General features: G+C 50.4%; 1 protein-coding gene across 4 annotated transcripts in view; it reads left to right on the forward strand.

The window, feature by feature from the left end:
* The window catches only part of LOC140392920 (atrophin-1-like), a 238,203-nt gene that overhangs the window by 19,377 nt on the left and 195,790 nt on the right, over positions 1-23,036 (forward strand). The gene's annotated exons all lie outside the window — the stretch shown is intronic.

A 23,036-nucleotide genomic window follows, 5' to 3' on the forward strand; every position in this document is an offset into this window, starting at 1 on the left:
GTGCACCTTGTATCTTTGGGGTATGGGGAGTACACTCGCTCCCGGCGGCCATCAAGGTGACAGTCGCAGTGAACGTTTATGCCACGGGCTCCTTCCAGGTGCCGAGTGGGGTTATGTCCGAGATCTCACAGACCTTGCTGCACAGCTGCATCCGCGCCGTCACGGTGGCCCTATATGCCCAGGCGGCTCAATACATCCACTTCAATGTGGACTGAGCCCAGCTGGATGTCCGGGCAGAGGATTCGCCACCATCGCTGACATGCCCCGGGTCCAGGGGGTGACGACAGGATGCATGTTCCCCTGCGAGCATCTGCAGATGACAGGCCGCTATACACAAACCGAAATGGGTGCCAGTCAATGAACATGCAGCTGGTGTGTGACCATCAGCTGAGCATCATACACGCCTGTGCCTGATACCCAGGCAGTGTGCATGACGCCTTCATCGTAGCACACTCGATGGTTCTCGGTCTCTTCGAGGTGCACCCAACAGATGGGCGATGTGCTGGAGGAGGAGGATGAATGTCAGGCCCCATCCGATAAGGAGGATGCGGGGGACGGCAAGGATGGGCAGGACATGGGGCCCAGGCAGGCACAGGAGGCTGCACGACATGTGCGCCATGGCCAATGCGCATGGGACGCTCTGATCGCCTCCAGGTTCACCATCTGGGGGAAACTTGGCCAGGTGCATGGACATCACATCCCACCCTGACTGCAACCCCCTCTTGGATACATACCTCCTGCCGCACTACGGGGTGCGGGCCCTGGGTTGGCAGTAACAGGGGGTGGGTAGCTGGTGGCTTCATTGGCCGGGGCACCCAACCATGGCGCCCAGTATGGGTTCCGGCATGTGGTGTAGGGTGGGGGTTCGGCTGCCCGGCATGTGGTGTAGAGTGGGGGTTCGCCCGCCTACTCCACAGTGTCTAGCAGGGTCGCAAGCTCGGCGTTCGTGTAACGGGTGTCGCTGTGATCGCTGCCACCTTGTTGACTGGGATGGTGTGTGTGGGAACTGAAGTCTGTATGTGCGGCTGCAGCTTCTCAGCCTCCTGAGTGTCAACCGCTGACCTGGCGAGTCCAGCACCGTTTCCCGTTGGAATCGATTGTGTTCCACATGGCGTGGTGTTAACCACTTAACGGTCGGTGAATTGGTCCTAGTGCAGCGTCAGTTTTGCTGTCATGGAACTCCACGAATTCTGTCCAGGCGTCAACAGTCTCAGAAACGGAGAGTCCGCTCGTCTGACTCTTGTAATGATATGTATATAGTCAGGTTAGTGAAGGGTTAACTATTACATCTTGTGTAAATCAAACACTGGAGGACAATACCACTTCTCTATATTTAAGTCGTACCCTGGGGGGAATTCTGGGTGTTAGTGTAAGGAGAAAGCATGGTGACAGCATTAGAAGAAGATTAAATTAAACAGAGTTTAAAAAAAAAAATGTTTATTCAAATTTTCCAACAAAATTTTTAACAACCCCCCCCCCATTACAAAAAGAAAGAAACACAAACACAACAGTCAAGAATAATACAAAACTTTTACATTGGGTTTCCCCATATACAGTAACCCCCCCATATGGCATTCAAAGGTACCCGTAGGGAAGCCCCCCCCCCCCACCCACCCGAATTCCCCCCCCCCCCCCAACCCTTGGGTTGCTGCTGACCTCCTCCTAACGCTCCGCGAGATAGTCTAGGAACGGTTGCCACCGCCTGAAGAACCCCTGCGCAGACCCTCGTAAGGCAAACTTTATCCTCTCCAGCTTGATGAACCCTGCCATGTCATTTATCCAGGCTTCCACACTGGGGGGCTTCGCGTCCTTCCATAATAACAAGATCCTCCGCCGAGCTACCAGGGACGCAAAGGCCAGGATACCGGCCTCTTTCTCCTCCTGCACTCCCGGTTCGTCCGTTACCCCAAATAGTGCCAACCCCCAACTCTGCTTGACCTGGACTTTCACCACCTTGGACATAGTCCTCGCAGCACCTCTCCAGAACCCATCCAGTGCCGGGCACGACCAGAACATGTGGACGTGATTTGCCGGGCCTCCCGAGCACCTCCCACAACTATCCTCCACCCCAAAGAACCTACTCAACCTCGCCCCTGTCATATGCACTCTGTGAATAACCTTGAATTGTATTAGGCTGAGCCTGGCGCAAGAGGAGGCACAGACCCTCATCTATCTCCTCCCCAAGCTCCTCCTCCCACTTGCCCTTTAACTCCTCTACCGCGGCCTCCTCCTCCTCTTTCAGCTCCTGGTAGATCGCCGAAACCCTGGCTTCTCCGACCCATACATCCGAAATCACCCTGTCCTGAATCCCCTGTGCCGGGAGCAGTGGGAATTCTCTCACCTGCCGCCTCACAAACGCCCTCACTTGCATATACCTGAAAGCATTTCCCGGGGGTAACCCAAACTTCTCCTCCAGCGCCCCCAGGCTCGCAAACGTCCCATCTATAAACGGGTCCCCCATTCTTCTAATCCCTGCCCGATGCCAGCTCCAAAACCCCCTGTCCATCCTTCCCGGGACGAACCGATGGTTCTCCCGAATCGGGGACCCGACCGAGGCTCCCACCTCGCCCCTGTGTCGTCTCCATTGCCCCCAGATCTTCAACGTCGCCGCCACCACCGGACTCGTGGCGTACCTTGTCGGCGAGAGCGGCAGCGGTGCCGTCGCCAGTGCCCTCAGGCTCGTGCCCACACAGGACGCCATCGCCAACCTCTTCCACGCCGCCCCCTCTCCCTCCATTACCCACTTACGAATCATCGCCACATTGACAGCCCAATAATAGCCGCACAAATTCGGCAGAGCCAGCCCTCCCTGTCCCTACTACGCTCCAGAAACACCCTCTTTACCCTCGGGGTCTTATTTGCCCACACGAAACCCATGATACTCCCTGAAAGTTGCCACCCAGGTTGATAGGGTTGTGAAGAAGGCCTATGGAGTGTTGGCCTTTATTGGTAGAGGGATTGAGTTCCGGAGTCATGGGGTCATGTTGCAGCTGTACAAAACTCTGGTACGGCCGCATTTGGAGTATTGCGTACAGTTCTGGTCACCACATTATAGGAAGGACGTGGAAGCTTTGGAACGGGTGCAGAGGAGATTTATCCAGGCTACCACACTGGGGGCTTCGCGTCCTTCCATAATAACAAGATCCTCCGCAGGGCTACCAGGGACGCAAAGGCCAAGATACCGGCCTCTTTCGCCTCCTGCACTCCCGGCTCATCCGTTACCCCAAATAGTGCCAACCCCCAGCTCGGCTTGACCTGGACCTTCACCACCTTGGACATAGTCCTCGCAAAACCCCTCCAGTGCTAGAACATGTGGACGTGATTTGCCAGACTCCCCGAGCACCTCCCACATCTGTCCTCCACCCCAAAGAACCTACTCATCCTCGCCCCTGTCATATGCGCTCTGTGAACAACCTTGAATTGTATTAGGCTAAGCCTGGCGCAAGAGGAGGAAGAACTAACCCTACTCAGGGCATCAGTCCACAGACGATTCATCTATCTCCTTCCCAAGCTCCTCCTCCCACTTCCCTTTAACTCCTCTACCGCGGCCTCCTCCTCTTCTTTCAGCTCCTGGTAGATCGCCGAGACCTTGCCCTCTCCGACCCATACACCCGAAATCACCCTGTCCTGGGTCCCCTGTGCCGGGAGCAGAGGGATTTCCCTCACCTGCCGCCTCACAAACGCTCTCACTTGCATATACCTGAAAGCATTTCCCGGGGGTAACCCAAACTTCTCCTCCAGCGCCCCCAGGCTCGCAAACGACCCATCTATAAACAGGTCCCCCATTCTTCTAATCCCTGCCCGATGCCAGCTCCGAAATCCACCGTCCATCCTTCCCGGGACGAACCGATGGTGCTCTCGAATCGGGGACCAAACCGAGGCTCCTACCTCACCCCTGTGTGGTCTCCACTGCCCCCAGATCTTCAACGTCGCCACCACCACCGGACTCGTGGTGTACCTTGTCGGCGAGAGCGGCAGCGGTGCCGTCGCCAGCGCCCTCAGGCTCGTGCCCACACAGGACGCCATCTCCAACCTCTTCCACGCCGCCCCCTCTCCCTCCATTACCCACTTACGAATCATTGCCACATTGGCAGCCCAATAATAGCCGCACAAATTCGGCAGAGCCAGCCCTCCCTGTCCCTACTACGCTCCAGAAACACCCTCTTTACCCTCGGGGTCTTATTTGCCCACGCGAAACCCATGATACTCCCTGAAAGTTGCCACCCAGGTTGATAGGGTTGTGAAGAAGGCCTATGGAGTGTTGGCCTTTATTGGTAGAGGGATTGAGTTCCGGAGTCATGAGGTCATGTTGCAGCTGTACAAAACCGGTACGGCCGCATTTGGAGTATTGCGTACAGTTCTGGTCACCACATTATAGGAAGGACATGTAAGCTTTGGAACGGGTGCAGAGGAGATTTACCAGGATGTTGCCTGGTATGGAGGGAAAATCTTATGAGGAAAGGCTGATGGACTTGAGGTTGTTTTCGTTGGAGAGAAGAAGGTTAAGAGGAGACTTAATAGAGGCATACAAAATGATCAGGGGGTTAGATAGGGTGGACAGTGAGAGCCTTCTCCCGCGAATGGAAATGGCTGGCACGAGGGGACATAGCTTTAAACTGAGGGGTAATAGATATAGGACGGAGGTCAGAGGTAGGTTCTTTACGCAAAGAGTGGTGAGGCCGTGGAATGCCCTACCTGCAACAATAGTGAACTCGCCAACATTGAGGGCATTTAAAAGTTTATTGGATAAGCATATGAATGATAATGGCATAGTGTAGGTTAGATGGCTTTTGTTTCGGTGCAACATCGTGGGCCGAAGGGCCTGTACTGCGCTGTATTGTTCTATGTTCTATGTTTTATAGGCCTCCTAATAGTTCTAGGGATGTAGAGGAAAGGATGGTGAAGATGATTCTGGATATGAGCGAAAGTAACAGGGTAGTTATTATGGGAGACTTTAACTTTCCAAATATTGACTGGAAAAGATATAGTTCGAGTACAATAGATGGGTCGTTTTTTGTACAGTGTGTGCAGGAGGGTTTCCTGAAACAATATGTTGACAGGCCAACAAGAGGCGAGGCCACGTTGGATTTGGTTTTGGGTAATGAACCAGGCCAGGTGTTGGATTTGGAGGTAGGAGAGCACTTTGGGGACAGTGACCACAATTCGGTGACGTTTACGTTAATGATGGAAAGGGATAAGTATACACCGCAGGGCAAGAGTTATAGCTGGGGGAAGGGCAATTATGATGCCATTAGACGTGACTTGGGGGGGATAAGGTGGAGAAGTAGGCTGCAAGTGTTGGGCGCACTGGATAAGTGGGGCTTGTTCAAGGATCAGCTACTGCGTGTTCTTGTTAAGTATGTACCGGTCAGACAGGGAGGAAGGTGTCGAGCGAGGGAACCGTGGTTTACCAAGGAAGTGGTATCTCTTGTTAAGAGGAAGAAGGAGGCCTATGTGAAGATGAAGTGTGAAGTTTCGGTTGGGGCGATGGATAGTTACAAGGTAGCGAGGAAGGATCTAAAGAGAGAGCTAAGACGAGCAAGGAGGGGACATGAGAAGTATTTGGCAGGAAGGATCAAGGAAAACCCAAAAGCTTTCTATAGGTATGTCAGGAATAAGCGAATGACTAGGGAAAGAGTAGGACCAGTCAAGGACAGGGATGGGAAATTGTGTGTGGAGTCTGAAGAGATAGGCGAGATACTAAATGAATATTTTTCGTCAGTATTCACTCAGGAAAAAGATAATGTTGTGGAGGAGAATGCTGAGCCCCAGGCTAATAGAATAGATGGCATTGAGGTACGTAGGGAAGAGGTGTTGGCAATTCTGGACAGGCTGAAAATAGATAAGTCCCCGGGACCTGATGGGATTTATCCTAGGATTCTCTGGGAGGCCAGGGAAGAGATTGCTGGACCTTTGGCTTTGATTTTTATGTTATCATTGGCTACAGGAATAGTGCCAGAGGACTGGAGGACAGCAAATGTGGTCCCTTTGTTCAAAAAGGGGAGCAGAGACAACCCCGGCAACTATAGACCGGTGAGCCTCACGTCTGTAGTGGGTAAAGTCTTGGAGGGGATTATAAGAGACAAGATTTATAATCATCTAGATAGGAATAATATGATCAGGGATAGTCAGCATGGCTTTGTGAAGGGTAGGTCATGCCTCACAAACCTTATTGAGTTCTTTGAGAAGGTGACTGAACAGGTAGACGAGGGTAGAGCAGTTGATGTGGTGTATATGGATTTCAGCAAAGCGTTTGATAAGGTTCCCCACGGTAGGCTATTGCAAAAAATATGGAGGCTGGGGATTGAGGGTGATTTAGAGATGTGGATCAGAAATTGGCTAGCTGAAAGAAGACAGAGGGTGGTGGTTGATGGGAAATGTTCAGAATGGAGTACAGTCACAAGTGGAGTACCACAAGGATCTGTTCTGGGGCCGTTGCTGTTTGTCATTTTTATCAATGACCTAGAGGAAGGCGCAGAAGGGTGGGTGAGTAAATTTGCAGACGATGCTAAAGTCGGTGGTGTTGTCGATAGTGTGGAAGGATGTAGCAGGTTACAGAGGGATATAGATAAGCTGCAGAGCTGGGCTGAGAGGTGGCAAATGGAGTTTAATGTAGAGAAGTGTGAGGTGATTCACTTTGGAAGGAATAACAGGAATGCGGAATATTTGGCTAATGGTAAAGTTCTTGAAAGTGTGGATGAGCAGAGGGATCTAGGTGTCCATGTACATAGATCCCTGAAAGTTGCCACCCAGGTTGATAGGGTTGTGAAGAAGGCCTATGGAGTGTTGGCCTTTATTGGTAGAGGGATTGAGTTCCGGAGTCGGGAGGTCATGTTGCAGCTGTACAGAACTCTGGTACGGCCGCATTTGGAGTATTGCGTACAGTTCTGGTCACCGCATTATAGGAAGGACGTGGAGGCTTTGGAGCGGGTGCAGAGGAGATTTACCAGGATGTTGCCTGGTATGGAGGGAAAATCTTATGAGGAAAGGCTGATGGACTTGAGGTTGTTTTCGTTGGAGAGAAGAAGGTTAAGAGGAGACTTAATAGAGGCATACAAAATGATCAGGGGGTTGGATAGGGTGGACAGTGAGAGCCTTCTCCCGCGGATGGATATGGCTGGCACGAGGGGACATAACTTTAAACTGAGGGGTAATAGATATAGGACAGAGGTCAGAGGTAGGTTCTTTACGCAAAGAGTAGTGAGGCCGTGGAATGCCCTACCTGCTACAGTAGTGAACTCGCCAATATTGAGGGCATTTAAAAGTTTATTGGATAAACATATGGATGATAATGGCATAGTGTAGGTTAGATGGCTTTTGTTTCGGTGCAACATCGTGGGCCGAAGGGCCTGTACTGCGCTGTATTGTTCTATGTTCTATGATACTCCTACCTACCCGTTTGAAAAAGGCTTTGGGAATCAGAATGGGAAGACACTGGAACACAAAGAGAAACCTCGGGAGGACCATCATTTTAACCGACTGCACCCTGCCCGCTAGCGAGAGTGGCAGCACATCCCATCTTTTGAAATCCTCCTCCATCTGCTCCACCAACCGCGTCAAATTGAGTTTGTGCAGGGCCCCCCAACTCCCAGCCACCTGGATCCCTAAGTACCGAAAGCTCCTTTCCGCCCTCTTCAACGGCAGGTCGTCTATCCCCTTTCCCTGGTCCCCTGGATGCACCACAAAGAGCTCACTTTTCCCTACATTGAGCTTATACCCTGAGAAGTCCCCAAACTCCCTTAGGATCCGCATGACCTCCGCCATCCCTCCACTGGATCTGCCACATACAGCAACAGGTCGTCCGCATACAGCGACACCCGATGTTCCTCTCCTCCTCGGACCAATCCCCTCCATTTCCTGGACTCCCTTAGTGCCATGGCCAGAGGCTCAATTGCCAATGCAAACAGCAAGGGGGACAGGGGGCACCCCTGCCTCGTCCCTCGGTACAGCCGAAAGTACTCCGACCTCCGCCGATTCGTAGCCACACTCGCCACCGGGGCTCTATATAGCAGCCTGACCCAGCTGATGAACCCCTCCCCGAACCCAAACCTCCGCAGCACTTCCCAAAGATACTCCCACACCACCCGGTCGAAGGCCTTCTCCGCGTCCATAGCTACCACTACCTCCGCTTCTCCCTCCACCGAGGGCATCATAATCACATTGAGGAGCCTCCGCACATTAGTATTTAGCTGCCTGCCCTTTACAAATCCCGTCTGGTCCTCATGAATCACCCCCGGGACACAGTCCTCAATTCTCGTGGCCAGCAGTTTTGTCAGCAATTTAGCATCCACATTGAGGAGTGAGATCGGTCTATAGGACCCACACTGCAGTGGGTCCTTGTCCTGCTTCAGGATCAGAGAGATCAGCGTCCTGGACATTGTCGCGGGCAAGGTCCCTCCCTCCCTTGCCTTATTGAAAGTCCTCACTAGCAACGGGCCTAGCAGGTCCACGTATTTCCTGTAAAACTTGACCGGGAACCCATCTGGCCCCGGGGCTTTCCCCGCCTGCATGCACCCCAATCCTTTAACCAGCTCCTCCAGCCCAATTGGCGCCCCTAAATCAGCCACCTCCTGCTCCTCCACATTCGGGAACCTCAGCTGATCCAAAAATCGTCGCATCCGCTCTCCCCACGCTGGGGGCTCAGATCTGTACAGATCCCCATAGAAGTCCCTAAATACCTTGTTTATTCTCACCGCACTCCGCACTGTATTCCCCCTGCTATCCTTAACTCCACCTATCTCCCTCGCTGCCTCCCTCTTACGAAGCTGGTGTGCCCGCATCCGGCTCGCCTTCTCCCCATACTCATATGTCGCCCCCTGCACTTTCCTCCACTGTGCCTCTGCTTTCCCTGTGGTCAATAGGTCGAACTCCGTCTGGAGGTTCCCCCGCTCCCTGAGTAGTCCCTCCTCAGGGGGCCTCTACATATCTCCGGTCCACCCTTAAGATCTCCCCCACCAACCTCTCCCTCTCCCTGCTCTCTCTCTTCTCCCTGTGGGCCCTGATGGAGATTAACTCTCCCCTGACCACCGCCTTCAGCGCCTCCCAGATTACCCCCACCTGCACCTCCCCGTTGTCAATGGCCTCCAAATATCTTTCAATGCACCCCCGCACCCACCCTCACACCTCCTCATCCGCCAATAATCCCACATCCAGGCGCCACAGCGGGCGCTGATCCCTCTCCTCTCCTAACTCCAGCTCCACCCAGTGCGGGGCGTGGCCTGAGATGGCTATGGCCGAGTACTCGTTCCCTCCACTTTCGGGATTAACGCCCTACTCCAAATAAAAAAATTATCCGGGAGTAGGCTCTATGGACGTGGGAAAAGAATGAAAATTCCCTGGCCTGGGGCCTAACAAACCTCCATGGATCCACTCCCCCCATCTGGTCAATAAACCCCCTGAGCACCTTGGCCGCAGCCGGCCTCTTACCCGTCCTGGACCTAGAGCAATCCAGTGCTGGGTCCAGCACCGTGTTGAAATGCCCCCCATTATCAAGCTTCCTACCTCCAGGTCCGGAATCTGACCCAGCATGCGTTTCATAAATCCGGCATCATCCCAATTCGGGGCATATACGTTTACCAGTACCACCCGCACCCCCTGCAACCTACCGCTCACCATCACATATCGACCTCCATTATCCACAACAATACTCATTGCCTCAAACGCTTCCCCACCAGTATTGCAACCCCTCTGTTCTTCGCATCCAGCCCTGAATGGAATACCTGTCCTACCCATCCCTTTCTCAGCCTGACCTGATCTGCCACCTTCAAATGTGTCTCCTGGAGCATAACCATGTCTGCCTTCAGTCCCTTTAAGTGCGCGAACACCCGAGCCCTCTTGACCGGCCCGTTCAGGCCCCTCACATTCCAAGTTATCAGCCGGATTGGGGGGCTACTCAGCTACTCACCCCCCCCCCCCCCCCCCCCCCCCCCCCCCCGCCGACTAGCCATCTCCTTTTCTAGGCAGCCACGTGCCAGCGCCTCCCGCACCCTCCAGTCCCCCAGACGGCGGACCCCCGCCCCGACCACCTCTCCTACTTCCAGCTCGCCTTTGGCCAATGCAGCAGCAACCCTATACCCCCCGTCTTGCCCCTCCCCCCGCTAGATCCACATCTAGCCCTTTTGCTCCCCCCATAACACTCCCGTAAGTCAGCTGACTCCTGCTGACCCCGGCCTCTCCCGCCATTCCATCGACCCCCCCCCCCCCCCCAGTGTGAGAATCCCCCCTCCCTGGCAGTCAGTGTGCGCTCCTTCCTCTCCAGCATGCCCACACTCTCCCACAGTCTCCCCATCAAATCCCTTCAGCCATCCCCATCCAGCACCCAAACCAGAGGAACATTCCCTAAACGTATTAAACACCATATACACAGTAAACATCCCCCCACAACAGACCTTCAGTTTGAGTCCAGCTTTTCAGTCCGTATAAAGTTTCATGCCTCATCAGGAGTTTCGAAATAGTGGTGCCGATCCTGGAACGTGACCCACAATCGCGCTGGCTGCAGCATACCGAACTTCATCCCCTTCCGATGGAGCACCACCTTAGCCCGATTGAAACCAGCTCTCTTCTTAGCCACCTCTGCACTCCAGTCCTGATAGTTTCGGATCTCCGTGTTCTCCCACCTGCTGCTCCGCTCTTTCTTGGCCCATCTCAGGACACACTCTGTCCATAAAGCGGTGGAACCTCACCACTATAGCCTTTGGCGGCTCGTTGGCCTTGGGTCTCCTCGCCAGGACCCGATGCGCCCCATCTAGCTCCAGGGGCCTCGGGAAGGCTCCCGCGCCCATCAGCGAATTGAGCATCGTGCTCACATATGCCCCAGCATCGGGCCCCTCCACTCCTTCGGGGAGACCCAGAATCCGAAGATTCTTCCTCCTCGACCTATTCTCCAAGTCCTCAAATCTTTCCGCCCACCTCTTGTGCAGCGCCTCGTGCGCCTCCACCTTCACCGCCAGGCCCAAGATTTAATCCTCGTTCTCCGAGGCTTTTTGCCGCACCTCCCGGATCGCCGCCCCTTGGGCCTTCTGGGTCTCCACTAGCTTCTCAATCGCCGCCTTCATTGGCGCCAGCATTTCGGTTTTCAGCTCCTCAAAGCAGCGTCTAAGAAACCCCTGCTGCTCCTGCGACCACTGCGCCCATGCTGCTTGGTCTCCACCCGCCGCCATCTTGTTTTTTCTCCCTCTCACTTTTCGCTGCTCCAAGATCACTTTTTTCACCGCTCCACTCCTGGTCCAATCCATATAATGTCGGGGGGACCTTGCTGTCACCTTCCCACACTGGGAGCTGTCGAACAATTGCCGTTGGGGCCCCTCTAGAGAGCCCAAAAGTCCGTCCCCGGCGGGAGCTGCCAAACGTGCGACCTACCTAGGCATAGCCGCAACCGGAAGTCCAAATTAAACAGAGTTAACACGAGGTTAGATCATAGTATAGTTAGTGACAGATTCAATATTACTTAATTATTATCTGTAGCTCAGTAAAGTGTGCGAACTTCATTTAATTAGTAGTATGATGATAAATCTTTTGATTGGTATATTATTTGTCAACAACACATTCTGGAAGAAAAGACAAAGAACACAACATATTACCACGAATGTTAATATAACATGGTACCAGGTGTCTGCTGAAGCTAGTTAGATAGTTTAGTAAGGAAAAACTAACACGCAGTTTTTAAGAACAGACCTGTTACTGCGGGACATCGAAGAATCCAGGACTGATGGACAAAGCTGAAGGTCCACGACAACTCCAGATCACCGGTAAACCTGATGTTAACTGCCGGGTGTTCAAGCAGCAATTTCAATTGTATCTGGCTGCTTCAGATTTAAATGATGCGAGTAATGATTGTAAATTAGCTTTAGTTCTAACAATGGCTGGTCCACAAGCCATAGAACTGTATCACTCATTTCAATTTGCTGCGGATCAAGCTAAGACTAAATATGATGTAGATATAGCAAAGTTCGATCTTCACTGTCAGATCCAGATTAATGAAACTTTTGAGCATTTTGTCTTCAAAAGAAGAATGCAAAATAATGATGATAATTGATTGCTTCGTGACATCTCAAACTCTTAGCTCAAACATATAATTTCTCCGTTTTAACTGATTCAATGATCAGGGATCAAATTGTATTTGGAGTAATCAATGATAAGCTCAGCAACGTTTGCTGAGCCAGAAAGATCTCCAGCTTGAAAACACAATTGAAATGTGCCGTATGCATGAATTATCCAAAAGTCAGTATAATTAAATACTCCTGCGAGAAAAGGGCGCGAAAACGAATCTCGAGGTGGAATGCGTTAGGGCTGTGTCGCAGCTCAGAAAGATGCATGTTTTGGACTGCAGCCACCTTGCGCACGCGTGTTCTAAGCCTACACATGCGCACTTCGCAAAAAGATGCGAGACGGAAGAAGACCGACCTGCGCATGCGTGAAGAAGCTGTACGCGTGACGATGTGAACGTCATGACGTGTGGACGCTGTGGACGCGCTCACCCTCAAAAATATGCCCAGCACGAGGAAAGATTTACTCACAATGTGGCAAACACAATTACTTTGCTGCTCAGTGCAAATCCACACTTAAATTTAAATCTTCAAATTTAAATTCAAAGCAGATGAATGTTAGAAGTGTGGACACAAAGGAAGAAGCTTTTCAAGAAGAAGTTTTTCCAACAATCTTGATGCTTATTCTTTAGAACACTCATTCTTCGTAGACATCATTGAGAAGTGTGATGAAAACACAGAAGTCTCATCTCTTAAGGTAGTTCATTCTATCTACACAGACATGGAATGGAACATGGTACTTCAAGTTAATGATTCTCCAATTAATTTTAAACTTGACACGAGCTTCTGCAAATTTGGTCAATAGGCATAACCTTTCAAAACTGAAGCAAACTCCAAAGATCAAGAAATTAACTTGTCAATTGCGCGACTACAATGGCAATGCCATCACCTCAGTGGGATCTTGCTATTTGTTGGTTACCAATCATGACACTGCTACGTCTCTAAGATTTGAGATTGTTGATTCAAACAAATCTTCACTCTTGGGTGCGCAAGCCTGTAAGGATCTACACCTAATTCAGAGGATTTATAGTGCGAGTTTATCTCCTCCACCTATTCAAGACGACATACAAGGAATTCTGGATTGCCTTCCACACGTCTTTGAAGGCATGGGTACTCTTCCCTATCAATATAAAATTCAGTTACAGCCAGATGCCAAACCAGTGGTACACCCTCTGAGAAGATTTCCTGCCGCTTCGGGAGAGATTGAAGCAAGATTGAAGCAAGAACTTGCACGTATGCAAAAGCTAGGCATAATATCTAAAATTACAAAACCGACTGACTGGGTCAGTTCCATGGTGTGTGTAAAAAAAACCTTCTGGGGAATTAAGTATATGCATCGACCCTAAAGATCTTAATAAAAATATTAAGCAAGAGCACTATCCTGTACCCAAGAGAGAAAAAAATCACCATTGAGATGGCGAATGCTAAAATTGTTTCCAAACTGGATGCCTCCAGAGGATTTTGGCAAATGCAGTTGGATGACACAAGCAAGACATTGTGTACATTCAACACCCCCTTTGGTAGATACTGTTTCAAAAGAATGCCATTTGGAATTATCTCAGCATCAGAGATTTTTCATCGAGTGATGGGAACAGATGACTGAAGATATTGCAGGTGTACGAGTGTATGTGGATGATATAATTGTATGGTCATCTACAAGAGAAGAATACAATTCAAGGTTGTTACAAGTATTTCAAAGAGTACATAAATTTGGTTTGAAACTGAACAGAACCAAATGTAGTTTTAGTATCGACTCTGAAGTTCCTTGGAGACCAGATTTCGGAACGCCGGCTCGCCGATTCTCCACCGCCGATTCTCGGGCGCCCGTGGGATCGCCGCCGTGCCGGTCGGGCCCCCCCCCCCCCGGTGATTTTCCTGGCCTCGATGGGCCGAATGCCCGCTGAGTTCCGCCAGCGCGGGTCACGTATGGTCCCACACGGCGGGACCTGGAGACCACTCCGGCACAGACCTAGTCCCCTAGGAAGGGGTGACTACCTGACAATCGTGGACCGTTGATGCTGGAGTGGTTCACGCCGCTTTTCACGCCGCCGTCAGAGCTTGGCCGCGCGGGATTGGAGAATCCCGGCCTCGGTGTGTGACCTGACAATGACGAGATTGATGCCATACAAAAAATGAAAGCCGCAGAGGACAAGAAGGCTGTTTTGAGATTTTTAGGTGTTGTGAATTTTCTAGGAAAGTTCATTCCCAACCTCTCGTCCAGACCTACTGCTCTCAGAAATCACATCAAAACGTCTACCACGTTTGCACGGACTGACACTCATCAAAGGAAATAGGTTGATCTGAAGTCACAAATAACTATTGCACGTCTTCTTTCTTTCTTTGACCCCGACAGAGAAACATTAATCTCCACAGATGCAAGTCAAAGTGTAATTGGAGCAGTTCTGTTGCAGAAAGATGACAATTTGTTATGGTTACCAGTTGTCTGTGCTTCCCAAGCAATGACGCCGACTGAACAACGGTATGCACAAATAGAGAAGGAATGCTTAGGTTTACTGACGGGTGTTCTCATGATTATGTTTATGGTTTTCCTACCTTTACAGTCGAAATTGACCACAGACCATTTGACCATATCATTCATAAGGATTTGAATGACATGACACCAAGGTTACAGCGAATCCTGATGAAGTTACGTAGATATGACTTTTGACTTGTATACATTCCAGGCAAGGAATTGATAATTGCTGATGCATTATCACGTTCTGTTAATTCAGAAGAGCAACCACTTAAATTTATGCAGCACATAGAAGCTCAAGTGCAGCTCCGAGCTGAAACTCTGCCTGCATCAGATGTCAAACTGAAACTCATCCATGATGAAACCAAGAAAGATTCAATGTTACTACGAGTCATAGACCATCTAAACAATGGTTGGCCAAAAGGGCATTGTTCCAAGTTTAGGAACATACAAGCTGAACTAACAGTTGTGGATGGATTGTTAATACCTTTGTCTCTCCGATCCACGATTCTGAACCAGATACATGAAGATCACCTTGGCATTGAAAAATGCAACAGAAGAGCAAGACAAGCTGTGTATTGGCTGGGTATCAACTGAGACATCATTAATCTGATACTCGAATGTGAAACATGTGAAAAATTCCAACCTGCACAATGCAAAGAAAAGCTTCTACCGCATGCATTGGAGAAATCTCCATAGTCGAAAGTAGGAATTGATTTGTTTCATTGCAATGGTCGTGATTCTGTGTTAATCATAGACTACTTTTCGAATTATCCTGAAGTCATCAAGTTGTCCAACTTAACTTCCAAAAGCTGCAAAAAAATCTTTGGCAGACATGGTATTCCAAACACTGTAATGTCTGACAACGGACCGTGCTTTGATAGTCAGGAATGGGCTGAATTCAAGGGCGGCACATGGCACAGTGGTTCTCCGGGACCACGGTGCTGAGGACCCGGGTTTGAATCCTGGCCCTGGATCACTGTCAGTGGAGTTTGCACATTCTCCCCGTGTCTGCGTTTGTTTCACTCCTGCAACCCAAAGATGTGCAGGTTAGGTGGATTGGCCATGTTAAATTGCCCCTTAATTGGAAAAAAATAATAATTGGGTACTCTAAATTTTTTTTTTAATGAATGGGCTGAATTCACCAGCGAATATAATTTCACTCACATCACATCAAGTCCGCACTATCCTCAATCAAGTGGGAAAGTTGAGAAAGGGGTTCACATCATGAAGCAACTTCTGCATAAATCCTTTGATTCTCATGCTGACATGAATCTTGCTTTACTCAACTACAGAGCAACTTGGGTTGCCACGGGTTTGTCACCAGCACAATTGTTGATGAACAGGGAGTTAAGGACTACTCTTCCCTCCATTAGACTACCTGATCCAGATCATCTACCCATAATCAAAAAGATGCAACATCAACAAGATAAACAACAACAATACTACAATCAACATGCAACTACACTGGAAACACTGACCCCAGGAGATCAAGTCAGTATTCGAATCCCTGATGGAGGATGGTCTGCCTCTGCAAAAGTTATTCGTCAAGCAGCACCATGCTCCTATGTCATTCAGTCTGACAAGATCTTTCCAGTTCTACAACTCTGTGAAAGTATTTTCTTTTTTTTAAAATTTAGAGTATCCAATTATTTTCTCTCCAATTAAGGGGCAATTTAGCGTGGCCAATCCACCCAACCTGCACATCTTTGGGCTGTGGGGGTGAAACCCACGCAGACATGGTGAGAATGTGCAAACTCCACACGGACAGTGACCCAGGGGCGGGATTTGAAGCCGGGTCCTCAGCGCCGTAGTCCCAGTGCTAACCACTGCGCCACATGTCTCCCCCGTGAAAGTATTTTCAACGATACGAAGACAACTTACAATGTTAGTGAAGATTCACAGAAGATGTTAAAAACTTCTGAGTCTCCTCTTCGTGGTTTAAGAAGGTCAACCAGACTTCCGGGTGCGGCGATGACCAGCTAAGTCGCACGTTTCGGCAGCTCCCGGTGGAACGGACTTTGGGGCTCTTAATAGGAACCCCAACAGCAATTTTAACGGCTAAAAACACTGTGCGGTAAACCAGAAGGGAATCCCCCCTGGACACGGATGGAAAAAGGAGAGGAAAGTGGCCGGATTGCGGTGGATCCTTTAGAGCAGCGGCAAGGAAGGCAAGCACAAACCAAGATGGCGTCGGAAGGTGGCAGTTTAATATGGGGCCCTGAACAACACGAGTTCTTGAAGTGCTGCGTGGAAGAACTTAAAAAGGAGATGAAGAAGGAGCTGTTGGCCCCGACATTACAGGCGATTGAAGGGCTAAAGGATGAGCAAAAGACCCAGGAGCAGGAGCTTCGGGTCGTGAAGGCAAAGGCTGCCGGGAACGAGGACGATATACAAGGCCTGGTGGTGAAGACGGAGATGCACGAGGCACACCATAAAAGGTGTGTGGAAAGGCTGGAGGTGCTGGAGAATAATGCGAGGAGGAAGAATTTAAGGATTCTTGGTCTTCCCGAGGGTGCAGAGGGGGCGGACGTCGGGGCATATGTGAGCACGATGCTGCACTCGTTAATGGGATCGGAGGCCCCGACGGGTCCGTTGGAGGTGGAGGGAGCCTATCGAGTTATGGCGCGAAGACTGAGGGCTGGAGAAATTCCCCGATCCATAGTGGTGAGATTTCTCCGATACAAGGACAGAGAGATGGTCCTCAGATGGGCAAAGAAAACTCGGAGCAGTAGGTGGGAGAACGCGGTGATCCGCGTATATCAAGATTGGAGTGCGGAGGTGGCGAGAAGGAGGGTGAGCTTTAATCGGGCCAAGGCAGTGCTTCATAAAAGGAAGGTCAAATTTGGAATGCTGCAGCCGGCAAGACAGTGGGTCACACATCAAGGGAAACACCACTACTTTGAAACGGCAGATGAGGCATGGACATTTATTGTCAAAGAGAAATTGGAATAAGTGGGTTATAAAAAAGAACGTTTGAGACAAAGTGGTGGGGCGAATATGGGGGGCGAGGAGGGGGGAAAAGGGGGGAGAGATGATTTTTAAGTTGTTAATCCTGCGACCCTGTAACTTTTCTCTCTTCCCCATGTTATGGGGGAGGGAGGGAGGGAGGTGGAGGAGCTGGGGGTGTCGGCCATTGGGGGCGGGGCCAAAAGGGAAGCGCAGGCTTTGTTCCCGCGCTATGATAATTATGGCGGGAACAGGGAAGCAGGAAGGAGGGGGCGTCGCACAGTGCGAGCCGAGGTCGGCCAGAGTTTGCTGACTTCTGGGAGCAACATGGGGGGTGCAATTACGCTAGCCGGGAGGGGGTTAACTGGGTTGCTGCTGCTGGGGAGAAGGGGGAGCTGGTATGGGGTGGGCGGGGCGGTGGGGCGCCGCCTGGGGGGGACACAACTACGTGGGAACCGGGTGAGGAGCTGGATTAAAAAAGGGGATGGCTAGTCGACAAGGGGGGGGGGCGTAAAGAGCCCCCCAACCCGGCTGATCACGTGGAATGTGAGAGGGCTGAACGGGCCGATAAAGAGGGCACGGGTACTCGCACACCTAAAGAAACTTAAGGCAGATGTGGTTATGCTGCAGGAGACGCATTTGAAACTGATAGACCAGGTCAGACTATGCAAAGGATGGGTGGGGCAGGTGTTTCATTCGGGGCTAGATACAAAAAACAGGGGGGTGGCCATACTAGTGGGGAAGCGGGTAATGTTTGAGGCAAAGACCATAGTGGCGGATAGTGGGGGCAGATAGGTGATGGTGAGTGGCAAATTACAAGGGGAGGCGGTGGTCTTAGTGAACGTATATGCCCCGAACTGGGATGATGCCAACTTTATGAGGTGCATGCTAGGACGTATCCCGGACCTAGAGGCGGGGAAGCTGGTAATGGGTGGAGATTTTAACACGGTGCTGGAACCAGGGCTGGACAGATCGAGGTCCAGGACCGGAAGGAGGCCGGCAGCAGCTAGGGTGCTTAAGGACTTTATGGAGCAAATGGGAGGAGTAGACCCCTGGAGATTTAGTAGACCTAGGAGCAAGGAGTTTTTGTTTTTCTCCTATGTCCACAAAGTTTATTCACGGATAGACTTTTTTGTTTTGGGAAGGGCGCTGATCCCGAAGGTGATGGGGACGGAATATACGGCTATAGCTATTTCGGATCACGCTCCACATTGGGTGGACTTGGAGATAGGGGAGGAAAAAGAACAGCGTCCACCCTGGAGAATGGACATGGGACTATTGGCGGACGAGGGGGTGTGCTTAAGGGTGAGGGGGTGTATTGAAAGGTACTTGGAACTCAATGATAATGGGGAGGTCCAGGTGGGAGTGGTCTGGGAGGCGCTGAAGGCAGTGGTTAGAGGGGAGCTGATATCAATCAGGGCACATAAAGGAAAGCAGGAGGGTAGGGAACGGGAGCGGTTGCTGAAAGAACTTCTGAGGGTGGACAGGCAATATGCGGAGGCACCGGAGGAGGGACTGTACAGGGAAAGGCAAAGGCTACATGTAGAATTTGATTTGCTGACTACGGGTAATGCGGAGGCACAGTGGAGGAAGGCACAGGGTGTACAGTACGAATATGGGGAGAAGGCGAGCAGGTTGCTGGCCCACCAACTGAGGAAAAGGGGAGCAGCGAGGGAGATAGGTGGAGTGAGAGATGAGGAGGGAGAGATGGAGCGGGGAGCGGAGAGGGTGAATGGAGTGTTCAAGGCATTCTATGAAAGATTATATGAAGCTCAACCCCCGGATGGGAAGGAGAGAATGATGTGTTTTCTGGACCAGCTGGAATTTCCTAAGGTGGAGGAGCAGGAGAGGGTGGGACTGGGAGCACAGATTGAAATGGAGGAAGTAGTGAAAGGAATTCGGAGCATGCAGGTGGGGAAGGCCCCGGGACCAGACGGATTCCCAGTTGAATTTTATAGGAAATATGTGGACTTGCTGGCCCCGCTACTGATGAGAACCTTTAATGAGGCGAGGGAAAGGGGGCAGCTGCCCCCGACTATGTCAGAGGCAACAATATCGCTCCTCCTAAAGAAGGAAAAAGACCCGCTGCAATGCGGGTCCTATAGGCCTATTTCCCTCCTGAACGTGGACGCTAAGATTCTGGCCAAAGTAATGGCAATGAGGATAGAGGATTGTGTCCCGGGGGTGGTCCATGAGGACCAAACTGGGTTTGTGATGGGGAGACAGCTGAATACGAATATACGGAGGCTGCTAGGGGTAATGATGATGCCCCCACCAGAGGGGGAAGCGGAGATAGTGGTGGCGATGGATGCCGAGAAAGCATTTGATAGAGTGGAGTGGGATTATTTGTGGGAGGTGCTGAGGAGATTTGGCTTTGGAGATGGGTATATAAGATGGGTACAGCTGCTGTATAGGGCCCCGATGGCGAGCGTGGTCACGAATGGACGGGGGTCTGAATATTTTCGGCTCCATAGAGGGACGAGGCAGGGATGTCCTCTGTCCCCATTATTGTTTGCACTGGCGATTGAGCCCCTGGCAATAGCATTGAGGGGTTCCAGGAAGTGGAGGGGAGTACTCAGGGGAGGAGAAGAACACCGGGTATCTCTGTATGCGGATGATTTGTTGTTATATGTGGCGGACCCGGCGGAGGGGATGCCAGAGATAATGCGGATACTTGGGGATTTCTCAGGGTATAAATTGAACATGGGGAAAAGTGAGTTGTTTGTGGTGCATCCAGGGGAGCAGAGCAGAGAAATAGAGGACTTACCATTGAGGAAGGTAACAAGGGACTTTCGGTACTTGGGGATCCAGATAGCCAAGAATTGGGGTACATTGCATAGGCTAAATTTAACGCAGTTGGTGGAACAGATGGAGGAGGACTTTAAGAGATGGGACATGGTGTCCCTGTCACTGGCAGGGAGGGTGCAGGCGGTTAAAATGGTGGTCCTCCCGAGATTCCTTTTTGTGTTTCAGTGCCTCCCGGTGGTGGTCACGAAGGCTTTTTTCAAAAGAATTGAGAAGAGTATTATGAGTTTTGTGTGGGCCGGGAAGACCCCGAGAATGAGGAGGGGATTTTTGCAGCGTAGTAGGGACAGGGGGGGGGCTGGCACTACCAAGCCTAAGTGAGTACTTCTGGGCCGCCAATATCTCAATGGTGTGTAAGTGGATGGGAGAAGAGGAGGGAGCGGCGTGGAAGAGATTGGAAAGGGTGTCCTGCAGGGGGACTAGCCTACAAGCTATGGTGATGGCGCCGTTGCCGTTCTCACTGAAGAAATACACCACAAGCCCGGTGGTGGTGGCTACACTGAAAATCTGGGGGCAGTGGAGACGGCACAGGGGAAAGACGGGAGCCTCGGTGCGGTCCCCGATAAGAAATAACCATAGGTTTGTTCCGGGGAGAATGGATGGGGGATTTGGAGCATGGCAAAGAGCAGGGGTAACACAATTGAGAGATCTGTTCGTAGATGGGACGTTTGCGAGTCTGGGAGCGCTGACTGAAAAATATGGGTTGCCCCAAGGGAATGCATTTCGGTATATGCAACTGAGGGCTTTTGCGGGGCGGCAGGTGAGGGAATTCCCGCAGCTCCCGACGCAGGAGGTGCAGGACAGAGTGATCTCAGAGACATGGGTGGGGGACGGTAAGGTGTCAGACATATATAGGGAAATGAGGGACGAGGGGGAGATCATGGTAGATGAGCTGAAAGGGAAATGGGAAGAAGAGCTGGGGGAGGAGATTGAGGAGGGGCTGTGGGCTGATGCCCTAAGTAGGGTAAACTCATCGTCCTTGTGTGCCAGGCTAAGCCTGATACGATTTAAGGTGTTACACAGGGCGCATATGACTGGAGCATGGCTCAGTAAATATTTTGGAGTAGAGGATAGGTGTGCGAGATGCTCGAGAAGCCCAGCGAATCATACCCACATGTTCTGGTCATGCCCGGCACTACAGGGGTTTTGGGTGGGGGTGGCAAAGGTGCTTTCGAAGGTGGTGGGGGTCCAGGTCGAACCAAGCTGGGGGTTGGCTATATTCGGGGTTGCAGAAGAGCCGGGAGTGCAGGAGGCGAGAGAGGCTGATGCTTTGGCCTTTGCGTCCCTAGTAGCCCGGCGCAGGATATTGTTAATGTGGAAGGAAGCCAAGCCCCCGGGTGTGGAGACCTGGATAAAGGACATGGCAGGGTTTATAAAGTTGGAACGGATTAAGTTCGTTCTAAGGGGGTCGGCTCAAGGGTTCACCAGGCGGTGGCAACCGTTCGTCGAATACCTCACAGAAAGATAGAGGGAATGGAAAAGAAGAAGACAGCAGCAGCAACCCAGGGGGAGGGGGGGGGGGGGGGGAGGAATCAGAAGGACTCTCAGGGATGTTATTGTATATGTATAGGTAGTTGGTATATGTAATTGTATATTGGATTGTTGGATTGTATTTTTGGAGAGTATTTATCTTGGACAAGGCAGTTGCCATTTAGTTTTATTTTTGATTTTGTTCATATGTTATTTATTTACTTGTTTAAAACTGGCCATTGTTATTTATATTGTTTTATTGCTGTGTAAAGGAAACGCTATGTGCTGTTCTGTTTGGCCAAAAAATCTTGAATAAAATATATTTTTTAAAAAAAAAAGGTCAACCAGAAATAGAAGGACGCCGGACAGACTCTATCTGTGAATTGTACCTGTTGAACTTTTCAGTATTGATTTTCATGTTGAATTCATATACATATCATGTATTGTGTACCAATATTATACATTTTTTCCTTTGTAAACAGAAAAGAAATGTCTAAAAACGAAAGGGGATGTAAGGATATGTATATAGTCAGGTTAGTGAAGGATTAACTATTACATCTCTGTGTAAATTAAACACTAGAGGGAAATACCACTTCTCTGTATTTAAGTCAGACCCTGAGGGAATTCTGATGTAAGGAGAAAGAATGGTGACAGCATTAGAAGAAGAGTAGATTAGACAGAGTTAACACAAGGTTAGATCATAGTGTAGTTAGTGACTATTTAAATTATTGAGTACTGCTAGACAGATTCAATGTTGCTTAATTATTATCTGTAGCTCAGTAGAGTGTGCGAACTTAATTTAATTAATAGTATTATAATAAATTAGTTTTGTTTCAATCTTTCGATTGGTGGATTCTTTCTCAACAACACATCGGATCATTTGGAAGAAAAGACAAAGGACACAACATATTACCACGAATGGTAATATAACATCTCTCTCTGTCTTTCTCTGTCTTTCTCTCTCGCTCTCTCTCCCATTCTCTCTGTGCCTCCCTCTCTATCTCTCCCTCTGCCACTTGTTCTCTCTCTCTCTCACTCTGCCTCGCTTTTCACTGTACCTCAGTACACGTGACAATAAACAAAATCCAAATAGGAGCCCCAATTGGCCGGCTGCCAGGACGGAGGACCTCACTGTCGACGGGGGCGTGCCACTCCAGTAAACAGGTCTGGCAGGAAGGAGAATCCCACTCCTCTCTTTTCTGTCTCTTGCTCTGTCTCTCACTCTATCTCTCTCTTTCCCTCTGTCTCTCCTTGTCTCTGTCTCACTCTCTGTTTCTCATTTCTCTTGTCTCTCT

Source organism: Scyliorhinus torazame, chromosome 16, assembly GCF_047496885.1.
Source record: "Scyliorhinus torazame isolate Kashiwa2021f chromosome 16, sScyTor2.1, whole genome shotgun sequence".
Classification (NCBI taxonomy): domain Eukaryota; kingdom Metazoa; phylum Chordata; class Chondrichthyes; order Carcharhiniformes; family Scyliorhinidae; genus Scyliorhinus; species Scyliorhinus torazame.